At 39.2% G+C, this 19,894-nt stretch overlaps 1 long non-coding RNA gene across 1 annotated transcript; it reads right to left on the minus strand.

Annotated features, from left to right (window-relative positions):
• Positions 1-5,757: 5,757 nt before the first annotated feature.
• LOC138843502 (uncharacterized) lies at positions 5,758-16,222 on the minus strand. Its single transcript, XR_011378267.1, has 2 exons — positions 16,066-16,222; positions 5,758-6,132 (listed from the first exon to the last, which is right to left on the minus strand). It is a non-coding gene; the product is annotated as an uncharacterized lncRNA (long non-coding RNA).
• Positions 16,223-19,894: the final 3,672 nt, after the last annotated feature.

Here is a 19,894-nt window from a genome sequence, read left to right on the forward strand (position 1 = left end):
AGATCTTTAAGTGGCTACAAGTCCTCAGAAGAGTGTTTTCTTCTCCATTGCCAAGTTTCTTCCTTGGTACTCGCCATCATGAAGTGTTATTTATGTTAAATGAATCCTTTTCCTATTGGATAGACTTTCTTGAACTGGATAGTTACTAATGGAATTGCTTTGTGAGGATATAAAATTCTAGATGCATAGGTACTGCCAGGGAACCCCACTGTTTCACTTTTCATCTATTTCCCTAGACTTTCACTCTTGCTTTCACTCCTGGTGGCTTTTTCCATTCATTTTAAAGAGTTTTAAATGTTTTATTTATCATTTTTTTCAACAAGTGACCTTTTAAAGAATTTCTCTTTTATTTTTTCAGTTTGCCTTATTTAAATATAACTGAAAAATGGATTCGACTTTTGCAAGAGAAATCATCTTTTTTTTTCAGTCCATTGATAATTCTGAGTGCCTCAATGGATTACAGATCCCTTGTAATGACTCCAACAATTGTCAGATTTGATGAATTCTGAATGGCGCGCAGTTCACAGGCCTGTGAAAATGCCGCACTAGATCTTGCTTTGTTAACTTCTAAGATGCTAAGTCAGCCTTTAGAGCTTAGTTTTTCTCATCTCTAAAATGTACTTTTCAAGCATTTTGTGTTACAGATGTTCTAGGATTTCTTTTTTTATTTTAAAGGCTTATTTATTTGATAGGCAGAGTTACAGAGACACAGAGGCAGAGAGAGAGAGTGAGAGAGAGGTCTTCCATCTGCTGGTTCACTCCCCAAATGGCCGCAACAGCCAGAGCTGCACCGATCCGAAGTCAGGAGCCAGAAGCTTCTTCCGGGTCTCCCACATGGGTGCAGAGACCCACGAACTTGGGCCATCTTCACTGCTTTCCCAGGCTATAGCATAGAGCTGGATCAGAAGTGGAGCAACCGGGACTCAAACCAGCGCCCATATGGGATTCCTGCACTGCAGGTGGTGGCCTTATCTGCTATGCCACAGTGCTGGCCCCTGTTCTAGGATTTAGGATCTCTATGACTCTCAAGCACACTTGGGGCAGCTGGAGATCCCATCAGGCCCTTTTAGTCTGTAGAAGTCTCATCTATTCACCCCACTGGACCATTAAATATCATTTTCCATGTGTATTGTTGTGAAATAGGCTAAGAATAATGATCTAGAAGATATTTTAACAGTTCTTTTGTCTCTAATGATCTTGATTCTAAAAGTCAAATATTAAGGCATTGTTCTTCTTGGGGTACTTTGACATTGAATGTGCATATTGTATTTAAGAGAGGAGCTGTGGGTTTTGTGTAGAGTTGCTTTGAACTGAAAACTTCAAAAGGAGTTGCCCATCTTTGCAATGAGGAACATCTCAAGAATTTGGTTCAGAATGACTTGTTTAGAGCCAGTCATGTCATTCTAGGAAAATGGTTCTGATGATTTGAAGCAGCCAAGACTGTCAGCCAAGGCCTTCACGACTCCTTGGATACAAATTGTATTTTCTCATCAGTAGTCTCATTGTGTTTGTTCACCTCACTTCATTTCCATGAGTACAATATTATAGAGGCAATTTAGAGGTCAGTGTAAGTGGCCTTATGTCCTTTCCTTTCTTTTTGTTTATTTCTAATACTGTGTGCCTTTGTGTTGATTTATTTGAAACAATAATTTGAAACGTTCTTCTGTTTCTATTTTGAACAGTTTGAATACAGAAAGTCTGATTTCACTTTCCAAGAACTCATACCCATAAAATCTATTGAAAACAATGATTTCTTTTGCTAACACCTGAAAGTATGGGTTCACTGTGTTCTTCTGGTTATTTCTAGCATGATTCTGAGTGAGATTTTAGGGGAGAATGTTTACGAGCCAGCTGCCCAGAGTTCAGACTGGCTCTTAAGAAGCATTGTTTAGGTTGGGATGTAGTCAGATTCTTTTTTGTATTTTTTTATTTTTTTGCCAGGCAGAGTTAGACAGTAAGAGAGACAGAGAGTTACAACAGTGAGAGAAAGACAGAGAGAAAGGTCTTCTTCCGTTGGTTCACTCCCCCAATGGCCGCTACGGCCGGCGCTGTGTCGATCCAAATCCAGGATACTTCCTGGTACTTCCTCCCGGTCTCCCATGCTGGTGCAGGAACCCAAGCACTTTGGGCCATCCTCTGCTGCCTTCCCAGGCCACAGCAGAGAGCTGGACTGGAAGAGTCCGACCGGGACAGAATCCAGTGCCCCAACTGGGACTAGAACCCCCAGGGTGCCAGCGCCGCAGACAGAGGATTAGCCAAGTGAGCCACAGCGCAGGCCGGGACGTAGTCAGATTCTAATAAGACATGTTCCTGTCTCCAACCCAGTCATACTGAATTTGAACTTCTGTGAATGGGGGTCAGAAAATACGTGGTTTTACAAAACTGTGGTTTCATTACTGGGGACAACTACTCTGGAAACACAAGAGAGAACAATTTGGCTGGAAAATGGGGACAAGGTTTGCAGAAGGCTTGTCAGAAGAGTTTTAATTTCTGATTTATCTTTACAGCATGGATCAAATATCTGCATGATGGAGAAGGCTGGGGCAGGATATTTCAGTCAGGCATCAGCATGAGCAGAGGCAAGATCATACTCCATGGCTTGTTCTGAAGAGCTCAAAGTGGCCCAGTATGGCCAGAAAGGTGCCTGACCTAAGATGGGAGTAGAAGTAGAAGTCACCGAAGATGGGTCTGAAAGGCAGACTGGGATGAGTGTGAAAGCCCTGAGTGGTAAAAAACTCCATTTTATTTCATAGACAATGAAAGCCATCAATAGATTCATATATATGGCAATAATGTGGTAAGCTTTTCATTTTATAATATAATTGCTGTAACAAAGTGAACTCAAGATAGAAGAAATTCAGATTAATGAGACCATGATCATTAGAATAACTCAGAAGAAAGATTTTTAAAGCAGTAGCTGAGGATGTTCATAAAAAACAAAGTTAGATTGGGGATGATTCATTTACTCCACAAATATTTCATGACTATTTGAACATGGTGGGTCTTGTGATAGCAGCTGGGAAAAACTAAAATTAAACCACAAATATTCTAAGACAAATGAAAATATGCAGTATACAAGGATACTTTAGAGAATTCTCAGAAAATGCATTTCATTAAAAATTTTTATGAATTTCAAATTGTTTTGCACCAAAATAAGTACCTTTCAATTCCACTTTCCATATACTTTTTGAAGTACTCTTATATGTATGGATGGATGAATGCATGTACATGACTAGAAGTATTTTTAAATAGTGATATCCTCTTCATGAAAGCAATGTAAATAATAGACATTATTGAATTCTGAATGATATGGATTCTACTACATTTTAAATTATTTATAACTTTAAAATATGAATATATGTGATTTTGCTTCCCACAATTCTGGTGTAAAGATAAATATGTGAGCAAACCTTATATTGCAATAAAATAGAGATGTGCTGAAAAACTGAAAACACCTTGAAGTAGCATCTAAGCATGGCTTCAAGAGTCGGGGACAGCATTGTGAAAGCAACACCATTTTCGTTGAAGTTTTGATTTTTGTGGCAGTTCGAGAGAAGAGATACTCCAGGCAATGGGAACAGTACTGGAAGAATAATCTGAGTGGCAAACAGGTGTCAGATTCTGAGAAAGTGCTTAGAATTTATCTTACAGTCCATTATAAAAATGCAAGCAGGAAAAAAATAAGCAAATGTTTGTTCTACAGTACCAGGCTGGCAGCAGTACAGAAGTTAGACTGAGACATTGTGAACCATACAATGAGATTAGATGCAGTCAGGAAAGCAGATAATCACTTGAAATAGTTTAGGCAAGAATTAACTGGTCTCAGCAATTTGATTGATTGGGCAGTGTGTGTTTGTATGTTGTGAGTATATAAGTGTGGTGGGTAGATGCTCAAAGGAACACAAAGAATTTATGATGCCTTTCAGGTTAGTTTTTATATGAGTGGCTAATAATGTAATTATCCATAATATGAAAAACCTGATTAAGAAACTGGTGAGAAATTATTGTGAGTTTGAGGTACATATGGATTTATCAAAGGTGAAAATTTTAGTAGACATATGCATACATAAGTGTGGACATCAGGAAAAAGATAAAGAGTTTTTAAAACTAGCATGATTTCTTAGATGTGGTTGGAGGGAGTAGCTGTGAGATATTCAAATATAAGACAAAGGATGATGAAGTAGTTGGAGAGGAGGAAAATAATGCATTTGATCTTGGACATGTTACAAATTATTGAACAATCTGGCCACGGCTCACTAGGCTAATCCTCCGCCTGCGGCGCCGGCACCCCGGGTTCTAGTCCCGGTCAGGGCGCCGGATTCTGTCCCGGTTGCCCCTCTTCCAGTCCAGCTCTCTGCTGTGGCCCGGGAGTGCAGTGGAGGATGGCCCAGGTGCTTGGGTCCTGCATCCGCGTGGGAGACCAAGAGAGGCACCTGGCTCCTGGCTCCTGGCTTCGGATCAGCGTGGTGCGCCGGCCCTAGCGGCCATTTGAGGGGGTGAACCAACAGAAAAAGGAAGACCTTTCTCTCTGTCTCTCTCTCTCACTGTCCACTCTGCCTGTAAAAAAAATAAATAAATAAAATAAAATTATTGAACACCATATGGCAGAGTGACTATGGAATGAACTCTCAGTTTAAACTACCTGGTTCAAATTCCAGCCTTCTCATTCAGTGAGAGAATTATTTAACCTCAATGAGGCTTAGATTTCTCATCTGCATAACAGAATCCATATTTGTTCTTAATCCACAGGTTTTTTGTGAAGATTAAACAAGACAGTTTATGGAGTGGACTAAAAGTGATTTGTGGAGCACAATTATGTTAGATTGGTCTTTTATTTGGATTATTTAAGAAAAAAATGGAAGAATCTTAGTCTCAAATGTTTAAAAATGTAGTTGTATGAAATACTTCTTCTAGGAAGAACAAAATGAAGCAACAAAGATTGCTTAGTTACTATAGTGAAGGTCACTTTTCTATCCATGGATCAAAATGATGCATGCTACACCAAGTTTTTCACTAGACACGTGACTGACACCCCAGAAAAGTCTTTGAAATTTAGTTGACAGTTTTTCTTTCTTTTTTTAAAAAAGATTTTATTTATTTATTTGAAAGGTAGATTTACAGACAGTGAGAGAGACAGAAAAGTCTTCCTTCCATTGGTTCACTCCCCAAATGGCCGCAACAGCCATAACTGTGCCAATCTGAAGCCAGGCGCCAGGTGCTTCTTCTGGGTCTCCCATGTGGGTGCAGGAGCCCAAGGACTTGGGCCATCTTCCACTGCTTTCCCAGGCCACAGCAGAGAGCCGGATTGGAAGAGCAGTAGCCGGGACTAGAACCAGCGCCCAAATGGGATGCCGGAGCTGCAGGCGGAGAATTAACCTACTGAGCCATTGCGCTGACCCCAACAGTTTCTCAAAAGCATAATATAAGACAAAGAACAAATCTGTGGGTTGTTTCTCCACCCTATGGTGTCCGTCTTGACCCTGACATTATCTTGCTCTTTCTAGGGCATGGCAAATCATTTTGGATCTCCACATTCAATAATATGAAAATATTTTCTTATTTAATATCCTTAACCATTGCCTCATTTTTCTTGTGATTAAGCATTGTCAGATCTAGAAGTTATCCACCAAAGGGATGTGGAAGCCTAAAGAATGATGTTGTTTGGCTATGTTCTCTCACTTACTAGTGATTCATAATGGTTATTTCCTTTTTCTTTCTTAAGAGCAAGTAAAGAAATAGACACTTGGGCTTTCAAAGTTTCAGTAATTGTTTTCCTTAATGTAAGAAATTAGTAGGTTTTAAAAGAGACAAGTAGAAAAGGTCTTATTTTTCTTCATGAGAGTAAATGAATCATAGCATCTGATTATGTAAACGTCTCCCTCTTCAAATGTTAAAGTGCCACAGTGATTCACATATTTTTCATATTTTTCTTGCTTTTGGAATAATTAACATTTTTGAGTGTTTATTGTGTAACAGCCGTTGTTGCAGCTCCTTGTGTATTTCAGTGTTGTTAAATGCTCAGCAGTCCTATGAGGTATGTGCTGTTGGAACACATTTGCTTCAGGCACAGTGCTTCTTCTGAGTTTCTCCGAATGTGAGGACAACAGATATGTCCTGGCTTTTTTTATAATTCTGAAAAATAACAATAGGAGAAAATTTATGAAGGAGATATACAGAAAAGCAAATAAATTAAGGGAATGGGGGGAAGAGAGAGTAGTTAACAAATCAGAACAACTTCTATTTTGCTGTTTTTTTTTTCTTTCAGTAAGAAGAGTTGAGCTATTTTGCTCTCACAGGTCTTAAAAGTATGCTCTGGCTGGCAGCCATGGATAGACATCGGCTTCTCCTCATTTTTTTTTTTTTTTTTTTTTTTTTTTTTTTGACAGGCAGAGTGGACAGTGAGAGAGAGAGAAACAGAGAGAAAGGTCTTCCTCTGCCGTTGGTTCACCCCCCAATGGCTGCTGGGGCCAGCGCACCACGCTGATCTGAAGCCAGGAGCCAGGTGCTTCTCCTGGCCTCTCATGGGGTGCAGGGCCCAAGCACTTGGGCCATCCTCCACTGCACTCCCTGGCCACAGCAGAGAGCTGGACTGGAAGAGGGGCAACCGGGACAGAATCCGGCGCCCCGATCGGGACTAGAACCCGGGGTGCCGGCGCTGCAGGCAGAGGATTAACCTAGTGAGCCGCAGCGCCGGCCGGCTTCTCCTCAATTCAAGGTGCATTTTGCCTACACTGAAGCAGACCAGAAAATGAAAAAAGGTTGGTTAATGGAGTCATATACATTGAGTCTATTTGTTTTCTGCTTTAATTACCCTGGAGTTGTTCCTAGTGTACTGAGAGCTAGAGCAATCTTATAGGAAATAAAGTTTGAGTGTGGGGCCACACTCCTTCACTGGAATACATGTAATAAGGAGTACCAGTGGCTTTGCTAGATGGTGGCCTTGTGCCCATGTAATCATCATGTAAAGTTCTTCATTTTGTGAAGTGAATGGGACAATCTCCCTTTCATACACACTTCTCAGCATTGGCCAGTATGTTTGGGGAAAGGGGTGCTAATGGCTGTCTTTGATGCTTGTTATATATCTGTGCAGTAATTATAATTAAGGAGGGGGAGCCGAGAGGGCATATAGTGGATAGTAATGGGAAACCAACACTTTCTTACCCCTTTCCTTCTATCTATTCCTTTAAAAAAAAAAAAGGCCTTTTGTTCAATTTTGTTTCTCATCTTAATGCATCCTTCTGATATGGAATTTCTTATCTAATATATATTTATGTTTATCTCTGCTGCTTGCAATTTGGCACTGTATTATATTCAACTGCATATTGTGTCTCCAATATCTAGTAAAATCACTCCTTGTACCTAGTAGATAGTCAATAAATGGGGAAGGAAGCAATGACATTGCTATTTCAATATATTTTCTCTACTTTTTTTTACACTGCACATATTCTTATCTATTAGTTTTTTAAGAAAAATAATTATAACCTGTAATTTGAAGAAGAATGTACAAATTCCTAAATCATTCCTTTCTTGTTGCGGTCAGCTATCAGCAAGCTCTTGAGAGACTTTCAGAATCAGACCAGAAGCAGGTACTAATGAACCTCATTGGTGCATCTAGAAGAAAACCTATTATTTGTTGACTACCAGTTCCAGTAGCTAGCTCTGGCTAGGCACAGAAGCCTCATATTTCTTTTATTGTGTGTGTGATAATTTTTTAAAGAACATATTTGAGCAGTATAGAGACATAGACAGACAAGTAGCCTGAGAAAGAATTCCCATCCACTAACTGACTCCCCAAATGCTCTGGCTGAAAACAGGAGCCAGGACCTCAATTCCAGTCTCCTATGTGGGTGGCACGCACACAAATACTTGAGTCATTATTTTCCTATTCAAGATAAATATGCAGCTATATTTTCCAGAAAACAAATTCCATTGTACTATTTCACAATTTAGCTATTAGGTTACAGAGCAAAAGTAGCAATATTTTTCTGATGAAATAAAATTTAACTTGTTCCTTTAGGCTTATTGTTTTAAATTGCTATACTATTTATTGCTACTGTGTCTTTTTACATCTGATCTGGTGTACTTTCTACAAATAACCAACTAATTATTAGAATTTTCCAAATGAATTAACTTGTGAATTCATTAGTCAGTATCTGGTATTTAAAATGTGATCAACCTGCTAAAAAGCCCATGAGAGTTTCCCAGGCATGGAAAGCCAAGACATTGTGGCAAAAAAAAAAAAAAAAAAAAAAAAAAACACCAAATGAAAGATCTCTATGGTTCTGTGGGGCCGGCACCATGGCTCACTTGGTTAATCCTCTGCCTTGCGGTGCCGGCATCCCATATGGTCGCCAGGTTCTAGTCCTGGTTGCCCCTCTTCCAGTCCAGCTCTCTGCTGTGGCCCAGGAGGGCAGTGGAGGATGGCCCACATGCTTGGGCACCTGCACCTGCATGGGAGACCAGAAAGAAGCATCTGGCCCCTGGCTTCGGGTCGGTGCAGCACCGGCCCTAGCGCCCATTTCGGGGGTGAACCAACGGAAAAAGGAAGACCTTTCTCTCTGTCTCTCTCTCTCTCACTGTCTATAACTCTACCTGTCAAATAAAAAAAAAATTATTTAAAAAAAAAGATCTCTGTGAGTGAGATCCCAGTGGAAAGAATGGGACATCAAAGAAGGAGGTACCTTTCTCTAAAGGGAGGAGAGAACTTCCACTTGGACTATGGCCTTGTCTAAATAAGATCGGAGTTTGTTAACTCAAAAGGCTTCCATAGTCTTGGCAACTCATGACAAGAGCTTTGGGTGATTACTGACGTCATAAATAAGAGTGTCAATTGTTAAATCAACAACTTGAATCACTGTGCACTTACTCCTCATGTAGGACCTCCGTCCTTAATGTGTTGTAATAAACGAATTAATGGTAAAACTACTATTCAAACAGTGCTCTATACTTTGTGCGTCTGTGAGGGTGCAGTCTGTTGAAATCTTTACTTAGTATATACTAAGTTGATCTTCTGTATACAAAGATAGTTGAAAATGAATCTTGATGAAGAATGGGATGGGAGAGGGAGTGGGAGATGGGATGGTTGCAGATGGGAGGGAGGTTATGGGGGGAAAAGCCTCTATAATCCAAAAGTTATACTTTGGAAATTTATATTTATTAAATAAAAGTTGAAAAAAGATGGGATCAAGAGAAATAGAGTCCTTCACTGGCTTCCCCCAGATTCCAGAAATTAATGCGTTTGAGGATAATACTAGAAATTTATTTGTTTGCATTTTGTTTTTAGGATACTCTGTCATATATCATGATAACTCCTCTCTATAATTCTGTGACTGAAGTGTTTTAGTTTCACTCATTTCACAATGTAGGAAATTTAAGAAGTTAAAGAAAGTAATTTGAGGACCAGAGGCCGCTAATAGTAATAGTACTGTCGAGTCACTAAGGTGCCTTGAGCAAGGGGACCGTGATTATGCTGACCTCCTTCTTGTAGGAAGCTGCTCCTTGATCCCAGCCTCCAACAATTGGTCTAATTGGAATGTTATATATATATGTACATATATGTATGTATATATGTGTGTGTGTGTATATATATATATATATATAAACTTGGATGAAAAGAAAGATGGAAGAAGATGAGGGAGGGTATAGAGAGAACTTCCTCTGCTGGTTGGGAGACTTCATATGGGAGCCAGAGGCCCCTGAAGGTTGTGATAGGCACATTGAAAACTTTGGTTCAAAACAAGGAAGCAGACACACAAACAGAAACAGAGATGAAAGGAGAGACCTGGCAGCATTCCCATCCCTGATCCAGTTGTTCCTGTTAACAACTGGGTTTTTATCCTTCTGCTAGTTTTATTTCCTGAGTCAAGAAATGCCTTCTCTTCCTTTGCCTGAACTAGTTCTAGCTGGGTTCCTTCAGCTTTCATCAAAAGAGTCATAATCTACACACAACTGAAAAGAGGCAGAAACAGAATTCAAATGAATTTTTTTTTTTTTTTTTTTGACAGGCAAAGTGGACAGTGAGAGAGAGAGACAGAGAGAAAGGTCTTCCTTTGCTGTTGCTTCACCCTCCAATGGACGCCACGGCCGGCCGGCGCACCGCGCTGATCTGAAGCCAGGAGCCAGGTACTTATCCTGGTCTCCCATGGGGTGCAGGGCTCAAGTACTCGGGCCATCCTCCACTGCACTCCGTGGCCACAGCAGAGAGCTGGCCTGGAAGAGGGGCAACCAGGACAAAATCCAGCGTCCCGACCGGAACTAGAACCTGGTATGCCGGCACCGCAAGGCGGAGGATTAGCCTAGTGAGCTGCAGCGCCGGCTCACATGAGTTCTCTTACCCCATTTTGCATGCAGTTCACACCAAACCACATATCTATGCAGCTTCTACTCTGGGCTACTCAGGTCTTACTGGAATCAACCTGTCATGGTTATTAACATTGTGCCAGCTGCAATTTTCTGGCTGTCTCCCTTGGTTATCCTAATTTATGTCTCCTGATCATTCCAGACTGGTATTTCTGGTAAGAAAAGATGAACATCCAGGTACACTCAGGCTTAGTTAAATCTTCATGTGGAAAATCTTGCACATTTAGAACTTGGAACTCTGTAGTTAGACCTCCGATCTTATTTTCTCCCCTTTGAGTAATCAAAGTCAAATAAGTGAAAATGTGCAGGAATTTTTTCAAATATGCAATTTAATATAGAGAGTTTATTTTGTTTCCCTGAATCCTTTCTTTACCTTATTCACTAGGATAGAATGGTTAAGTCCTCATGAATGAGTGGACTACCATTGCATATGCCAACATCTTTTAAAGTGTTCTCTCATCCATACAGTTTGTTTCATGCAACATCTCAGTAATTTCAATATGATAAAATCCTTCACACTGATTCTTTATTCCCAAACAATGTGACTTAAAGTAAATCACCACCATAAAATTAGAAATACGTGTAAAAACAAAAAAGGATTTATGTACACATATACACCATAAGTATAATTAATATGGACTTTGTTTTTCATAAATTACAAAGATTTTTTTGCATAGCAATAAGACACTGAATTAAATAATCTTTTCCAAGTCCTGTAATTCTAATTATAGTCTTTATAATAACTCTTTGTGATAATAAGTCCTTTTAATTGCTATTCAATTTTGGAGATTAAGAAATTCATTAAAAGAGGACTACATAATTTACATCAGAAAGTAATATGCTCATGAAATGTATCATTTATAACAAGGAACAAAATCTCTGCTGGGTTGTTTTTGGCCATTTGATTATGGCTGTTTTCATTGAACTAATTGGCAAAGCAGCAGTAACAATGATAATGACAACAAATACCCATGATATAAATATTCAATGAGAGTAGCAAAGACCAAAGTAACCTGATATTCATAAACTCAGCTGAGAGACCGACTATGGTTATAGTGAAGCTTTTGAAAGGGGAGGGTCCAATTCTATTTGTGTTCTCATTAACCTGCAATGTTGTGTGACAGGACTCAGTGCCAAGTCCATTTTAGCAACCTCTTGTATCCTTGCCACATTCATAGCTTTTACTGCCATCAAGGGAGGCAATAAAAGGCAATAGAGAGAAAAAAGGCAAAAATAATCCAAGGGTAGTAGACTCTTGCCTGAGTTTTTAAGTAACATATTTGTCCTGGTTCATGGGCTTTCTATGAATATGTGTTATTTATTTCTCTTTGCCAAGTCACCTGATTTCTCAAGTCTTAGGGAATGTGATAGGCAGGGACACATGCCACTAGATCATAGAGAACTTTGTTACCAATGTCCTTTGTTTTATTTTAAATGCAGAAAGCATAAAGTGCCTTGTAATTACAATGCTTGCTTATTTATACTCTGAGGCTAAAGAAGTTAGGGAATAGTCTTCTATTGTTTTTGTTCTTATTTTGCTTATAGCATTTCTGCTTTGCTCAATGCTTATGTTTCAAGATATTATTTACCAGAATAATGATCTACATCTTGACATTTGATGTACAAATAATCTCTCCAAAATAACAGAAAAATTTCAGCAATATTTTTGGATATGAACAAATACATGGAGATAAACTATAATATTTGGTATGGAATTCACATTTGTCCTATAAAGAAGCAAAACATTGGGTGTGATACCTACTCTAAACTTGGTAGATGATTGTGAAGAATTTGAGAAATCATCTCTCTTTAAATAATTTGTTCTGGCCGGCACCGCAGCTCAATAGGCTAATCCTCCGCCTGTGGCGCTGGCACACTGGGTTCTAGCCGGATTCTGTCCCAGCTGCTTCTCTTCCAGTCCAGCTCTCTGCTGTGGCCCTGAAGTGCAGTGGAGGATGGCCCAAGTGCTTGGGCCCTGCACCTGCATGGGAGACCAGGAGAAGCACCTGGCTCCTGGCTTTGGATCAGTGCGGTGCGCCACAGAGGCCATGGCGGGGGGGGGGGGGGGGGGGGGAGGTGCACCAATGGCAAAGGAAGACCTTTCTCTCTGTCTCTCTCTCTCTCTCTCTCACTGTTCACTCTGCCTGTCAAAAAAAAAAAATTTGTTCTGAACATGTGAAACAAAAGAATAAAATTACTCTCAACTACTATATTATGTGAATCAACTTTATTTTCACTTATAAAAAATAAAAATTAATTATATATCACACTACATTGTTATTTATGTATTTTACATGTATTTTTTTAAAAAGACTTATTTATTCATTTGAAAGGCTGGGTTACAGAGAGGGGGAAAAAGAGAATGAGATCTTCCACCTGCTGGTTCACTTCCCACATGGCCACAGCAGCCGGGTCTGGGCTGAAGCTAGGAGCTTGGAACCCTGCCTGGATCTCTCACACAGGTGGCAGGGACCCAACCCAAGCACTTGGGCCATCTTCCACTCCTTTCTGAGGTGCATTAGCAGGGAGCTGGATCAGAAGTGGAGCAGCCAGGACTCAAAGCGACATTCATATGGGATACCAGCATTGAAAGTGGCAGCCCAAACAGCTGCACCATAAGGCCCTGCCCCTACATGTAACTTTTTATATATGTGGGGTTTTTTTTGTTGTTGTTTAAGTTTCACAGCAACGTGCATGAATCAGGCAGCACTATGCCCATTTGCAAACAAGAAAGCAAAGATTTTGAGTTTAGTTTTGAGGTAAGTAGCTTTTCTTCATTCCATAATTGGTAAACAAAACCAAGATTTGAAGCTAGGACTATTGGATTCTAAAATATATGAACTTAATTATATGCTATACTCTTTACTTTTTGGATTTAATTTAAAAGTAATGAAATAATTTTTTAAAGATTTATTCTAATTTTTATTTGAAAGGCAGAGTTAGAGAGAGAGAGGGAGAAACAGACAGAAAGATAGAAACTTCCATCCGCTGGTTCACTCCTCAAATGTGCACAACAACCAGTCTGGGCCAGGTCATAGAATAAAACTCCCCAGACACAAAAATCAAGCCTACCGTGTACCCTGAGGTTACCTTAAACCCTCCCTGACCCTGAAGTATCTTTCCTGTGTTCACCAAGGTAGAGACTCTTTTTACTATTAGTCTGAATTTAACACAAGACTTGAATTATACATAAGAATTTGGGTAAAATTAGCCATTAATTCATTCAGTGAGTATTTACTGATAAGCCATTACATGGCTGGTACAGTTCTACACTTTGGAATAACAGCAACTTGTTCATTCCCCAGGATTGGGCCAGGCTGAAATCAGGAACCAAGAACTTCCTCAGGGTCTCCCATGGGGGTGGCAGGAACTCAAGTATTTAAACCAAATTTTTTTACCTCTGAGGGTGTGCATTAACAGTGAAATGGATCAAAAACAAAGTAGCCAGGACTCAAACCAACACTCTGATATGAGATGCTGGCATGGTAAGTGGTGGCTTAACCCACTGCACCACGACACCTGTCCCCTCATTCTTTCTAATCACTAATCTGAATCTAGTAAGTTATGCCATTCTTCCTAAACTAATGGTAGGAGCTTATTATAGTTGGTGAGACTTGAACTAAACTGGCAGATAGGACACAAGTTCATGAACACATGGTATAAAACAATCTAAACAGAAAAACACTGCACATGTATTCTTATCTAGGCAAAGGATCATAGTTTGGAAATTCATATATGTGGAAAAAATTAAACCTTATCTCTTTGTTACTCCAGTACCCATGTTGAAGAAGCTCAAAAACAGCATTTCTAAAGGAAATATTAAGGACTTATTGGTAGAGATACTATGATAAAGAATGGATTACTTTTGCTTTGTGCATTATTTTTCTTCCTTAGTCGCCTATTGCTGCTAATTGCTGGTAATTGCAGAGAAGAAATCATCTTGTCTCATATTTCCAGGATTTCTTAGTACTGGGTCATTGTTAGTAGATGGAAGGAAGTTGAGTGCTTGGAATTTAAGTGACTTAATCAAGATTACAACAGTGAGTCATTTACTCAGTTAAAAAGAGAGGCAGAAACTTCCTGGTTGTGTTATATACACTGGGGACTCAATCGGCCTTTTCTTAATTGTTCCCCTATGTTTCAAACTATGGGGTTTCTGTGAAGGGCAGAGGGGTTTGTTCTTGAGTGTGTCCACCATTCTACTCTCTGGGAAGACCTCAACTTGAGTTAGGATTTGTTTTGATGGTTGGCATAGTTTTATTTTGCAATGTTCAATCTAAAAGCAGAGATTACATGATGGTTGCTAATTTCTTGGGATAGACTTTGCTGTAAGAATTCATTGTTCCTGAAAAACAAAGGCATTGAACACCAGGCAGTCTTGAGTCAAGTTGAAGGTATGAGCAATGAATACATTCTGACCCATTGCTTTTTTGTTTTGAAACAGTTTACACCCACTTGGTATGTACTTGGTATGATGTAATATTTCAGGAGAGGCACTGTTAGCTCTGACCTCAACAGGTATCACTACTGTCTGAACATGAGTGATTGACTCTGAATTCATTTCTCATGAAATAAGTTTTTCTTTGTAGTGCATTAAAGCTTTGAAATTAATTCTACCAATGAAATGATTATGCTGAATTATCAGGTTTTTTCTCAACTATATCATATTACCATATCATTTTCTGTCTAGTGGTTCGCTATCAAAATTTTTTCCATGAGCTTTGCTTACAAAATATTGGCCTTATTAACTTATACTTTACAATTGTTTGTGAGACAATCTGGAGATGATCCCAACTGACTGGATCACCAGACCTCTTTGTTGGTATCTTGTAGTAAAGCAGATATTAATAGAAAGTTTCATCTTTCATAAGTATCATCTTTCACTTTCCCTTCACAGAGCCTTGCATGCCTGCATCACGGACTTAAATACCATTGAACTTTAAACAATATTTTCTCAATTTTTTGGATCATATCATGCCTTCCTTCCATAAGAACAGTCATTGCATATCCAGCCTCCACTTGAGCACTGGATCTCCTCCACTCTTCATTACCCAAAGTTCAAGGGTATAATTTCTGCAATTATCCCCTCTCCTTTCTTCACCACTGTTTTTTTTTTAGTTTCTACTGGATTTTCTCCATAATCATACACACATGCTGTGCTACATATCACATCAAGCAAAAATGAAAACAAACCAAAAGAACTCACAAGGAGAAACAAAACAAAACAAAAATACATCCCTTGCCCTCATATGCCTCTGTTGCTATTGCCTAATTCAGTCTTCCTTTTTACATTAAAACTTGTCCACACTTGCTGCCTTCTGTTTCTCTCAGCTTCTCCAATGGAAACTGGTTTTGTTAGGGTCATGAATTGCCTACACCAAAATCTTGAAAGTTGTCTTTGATTTCTTTGTTTCCTCTGTACTCCACATCAAAAACAATCAGCAAATCCTGCCTTCCAGATAGAACCCTAGGCCTGCAGCTTCTCACTAACTCTTCCTTAGTCCACTGTCATCCATGTGCAAGCACCTTGGTCACTGCTCATCGCCCCTCTCCTGGACCACTTACTGTGCTAGCCTCCTGCCTCGACACTGGACTCCACTCTCGGTCCCTCACAAGCCATTCTCCATACACTGGACTCCTTCCTTCTCATTCCCTAGTGCTCTCCAGTAACTTCCAGCACACTTTGAGTAAGTCTGGAGACCTTACCGTGGCTCTGAGGAGGCTCTGTGTCATCCAGCCTCAGGCCTCCTCGCTCCCCTGCTCTCTCCCTTTAACTCTGCTGTCATCTGCCTGGATTCTTGCTTCTCCTTTTCCTCTCCACACACGTTCCCATCTCAGGCCTTCTACTCACCACGCCTTCTTTCTGAAATGCACTTACTTCCCCAGGCGGTTCTCATCATTGTCACCTTTTCCCCCCACTTCCTTGCCTTCAGTTTCTCTAGTCAGTTTTAGTTTTTTTCAAGGTGCTTGCCTGAACGTGAAATGCTTTTGTTGTATATTTACTTGTCTCCTTCCATTTGGATCAGAGTCTGGCAAACTATGGCTTTGGGCCAAATTGGTCTGCCATCTGTTTTGACAAAGCTTTATTGGGACACAATCATGATCATTTGCTTGTCTTTCTGTGTCAACTTTTGCATTACAATGGTAGAGTTGAAAATTCATGACAGAGACTACATGGCCCTTAAAGGCTAAAATATTTACTATCTGACCTTTTTATAGACAAACTTGGCCTGCTCCTACACACTAGAATATAAACAAAGGAAAGTACTTTGTTTTGTTCTCTGCTGTATTTCTAGTGCCTAGAATACCCTGAACTTAGAGACTCAATAAATACTTGGTGAAAGAGGAAAGCAAAACAAGAATGAGAGACGGATTGTCCCTGTCATCATCTTGTTCTCTCTGATGTCAGCATTCCTCTATTATCATTCTCTTTCATTTTCTATAAATTCTCTCTTCCAAGTTGTTTCTTCCATTGCCTTTGATCTGGATGCTCAACAAATTTAAGAAAAGCCCTGAAAACAGCTAAAAAATTTGGAAAGATGAAGCTTGAGTTAGATTCATGGGTCCACCTTTTCTTTTCTAGTATTTGTGTCATAGTAGATATTTTTGGAGCAAAAATTGTGTCAAAAAATGGTAACACTTATAATCGTTTATTTTCACAACTAGTTATCTAATGTAGTGTTTGAAACTGCAGGTAATTTGTACTAATTATGTCAATTCTTTCAGTTTGATTTCTATGGAGTTATCCCACTTTATGCTTTGTTTGACTGACTAGTTTTTATTCTTGATGTGTATTATACTTAACCCATATTCAACTTCTGCTGAGACTTTATCCCCAAACTAAACTCTATGGACACACATAGTTCTTTTGATGTAACAAGTTATCCATGCAGGAGATTCTTTCCGTGCTAACTTTGATCTCTTGTAGTTGTAGCTAGATAATTGAATTTTCTATGTCCATACTAAAAACAAAAGAAAACAAACAAAAATCGCTGCTGGATCTGATTAATTTTAGGTGAGTAAAAATTCTGTGAACCTGCTGTGTCTGGAATGTACTGGCACCGAGGAGCCCGAGTTATCTACTTGAAACTTGAATTCTGTTTTTGAAATAGAAGGTGATAGCTCTAATGTGTCCAAAAATAACCTCAAGTGTGGGTTATTATTGCTCCCTTTGAGGGATATTCACAGTCGCATAGCATCTGATAAAAGCAATAATATTTGACTTTGAATAGACTATTATTTATGTGCTTCAAGTGGATGTATCAAAGCAAATCCATCTGAGATGTCCTGACATGATCCCTTCCATGTTTTGATTGTAATACATAAGGGACCTTCATGATTCCTGAGTGACTTGTTGCTGCTTCATTATGGGTAATAATTGGAAAACTTGACTGTTTTCTCTCTCCAGTTCCAACCTCATTTGTTTCATCAACTTCTGAGATTTACCCCCTGACAGATCTCCAGTTCGCACTCAACCTCACCTAAAGCGCTATAGCCCCTTAGTTATAACTTACATAGGTCTTATACTTAGTGCCAAGAGCAGAGAAGATGCTCCTGATTAATAAATTTATTTGTAAGTAATGGTTTAAATTTCTTTCAAAATGAAAATATGTAAATAATAAAAGTTTTCTATTTAATAATCATGGCAGCCCTAAATAACTGATATATGCTAGTTTTAAATTACTGACTGTAAAGGAAAGTAAGATATTGGAAAGTTAAAAGATTAATTCTACATCATATAGTGAAAAATTTTTTTAAAACTATTGCTTTTTGTTTTGCTTTTGAGTTATAAGAGATTCTGCTTGCTTTTTTTAAAAAAATCTCTATCACTAAGTGCTCAAAATAAACTAAATTCAGTAAATCTACCAAGTTTTTTTTATCATGTTCACCATTTTTTTTGGTGAAATGGAAGCTGTGTACTACCTGACAACATCATAGGGTTGAAAGAAATTGGTTCCAAGGAATTGGGAAATGTATCCTGGGAATGGTTCTAATGTGTGATATTAAACAGGCACATAACTTCTCTGGAATTTGGTTTCCTCATCAGTGACAGGAATGAGGTTAAATGAGGTGAACTCCTTCCATTCCAGTGTTAATAGTCTCACTTTGGGACCAGCTTTGTGGCACAGCAGGTTGGGCTGCCACCTGTGAGCCTGGCATCTCATCCAAGCACGAGTTGGAGTTCTGACTTCTCCACTTCCAATCAAGCTCTCTGCTAATGTGCCGGGAAAGCAGGAGAAGATGACCCAAGTGCTTGAGCCCTGCACCCACATAGGAGATCCAGAGGGATCTAGGCTCAAGGCTCTGACCTGGCTAAGCCATCTGAAGAGGGAATCAGTGGATGGAAGATCAGTCTCCACACCCTTCCTTTTTCTCTTCATTCTGCCTTTAAAATGATAATAAATAATTTTTTTAAAAAGGCTCACTCTTTTAGGACTTCTGGTTGTGTGTTATGAAAACAAACTCTAAAGCTGAAATACAGGTAACATTTTTATTTCTATTTTTTGATTGCTTACTTTCAACATTTCCTTAAAAGGAAGAATAAAATTTGAAATGTATTAAGCTTACTTAATACTTTTGTTATCCTAAAGGCACACCCAACCATGGGTTCAGTGAGAAAATGTTCAAACATTTGTAAACAATCAGCTTTCTTAATGTGAAGGCCAACTCAGCAGAATCCTAAACAGGGCAAGGCAAAGAAAACAGTGCAAGCAGTGGCTTGGGGCCTTTAAGATGTCCAAAATTAGCATCCTCCGTTAACTTTATCTTCTTAATTTCTCTTGCTTTCACAGCAATGTTTTGTTGCTTAAGGCAAGAAGAGTGAATAAAGATCATGCAAGTGACACACTGAGATACCGATCTCAGCATAATGACTTAAACACTCTGGCTTTGTGTTAGGCAATCAGGCAACTTGACCCAGTACCACGCTGAACACTGTTAAGAACAACCTGGTGTGTAGGGTGTTGGAAGTAAACCTACTGCTGAAAACAGGTTAAAAATGCTAGCTCTATAAGAAAATCTTTATTGTTTCCACGAGCTGGGACACTCACACTATGAATTAATGGAGGTAGGAATTCAGACAGTAAGCAGAATATTAGGATAAATCTGTTGAGGGTGTTTCCTGACCTGGATATACTTGAGTATTTATTTGTGCTTCTTTTATGGGAATGGAAAACAAAGCCAAGGGCTTGTCTAATAATGGAAGCTTAATTAGAGACACACCCTCTATAAAGTCAGAACACTAAAGGGCTATACTCTTACTGTGAGGATGAACCAGAAATAATTCTGCATGTATCATGCCCATTGCTGCTCCCTTCATATTTCATGGAAAACTACCTGCATTAAACCTTGGTGATAAGCAAGGTTATAAAAAAACAAAGTCCCTGAGAACTTCTAGCCATTCATTAGCCTTCATTTATGTTTGGAGATCTAATCCCAGCTACCTGTGATGGCCTAAAAAAACCTTAAGCTAAAAGTCAGTTTCAAGTGATCCTAGACTGATAGCATAAAGGCACGTGACAGAAATAAATGGAAG

Source organism: Oryctolagus cuniculus, chromosome 8 (assembly GCF_964237555.1).
Source record: "Oryctolagus cuniculus chromosome 8, mOryCun1.1, whole genome shotgun sequence".
Classification (NCBI taxonomy): Eukaryota; Metazoa; Chordata; class Mammalia; order Lagomorpha; family Leporidae; genus Oryctolagus; species Oryctolagus cuniculus.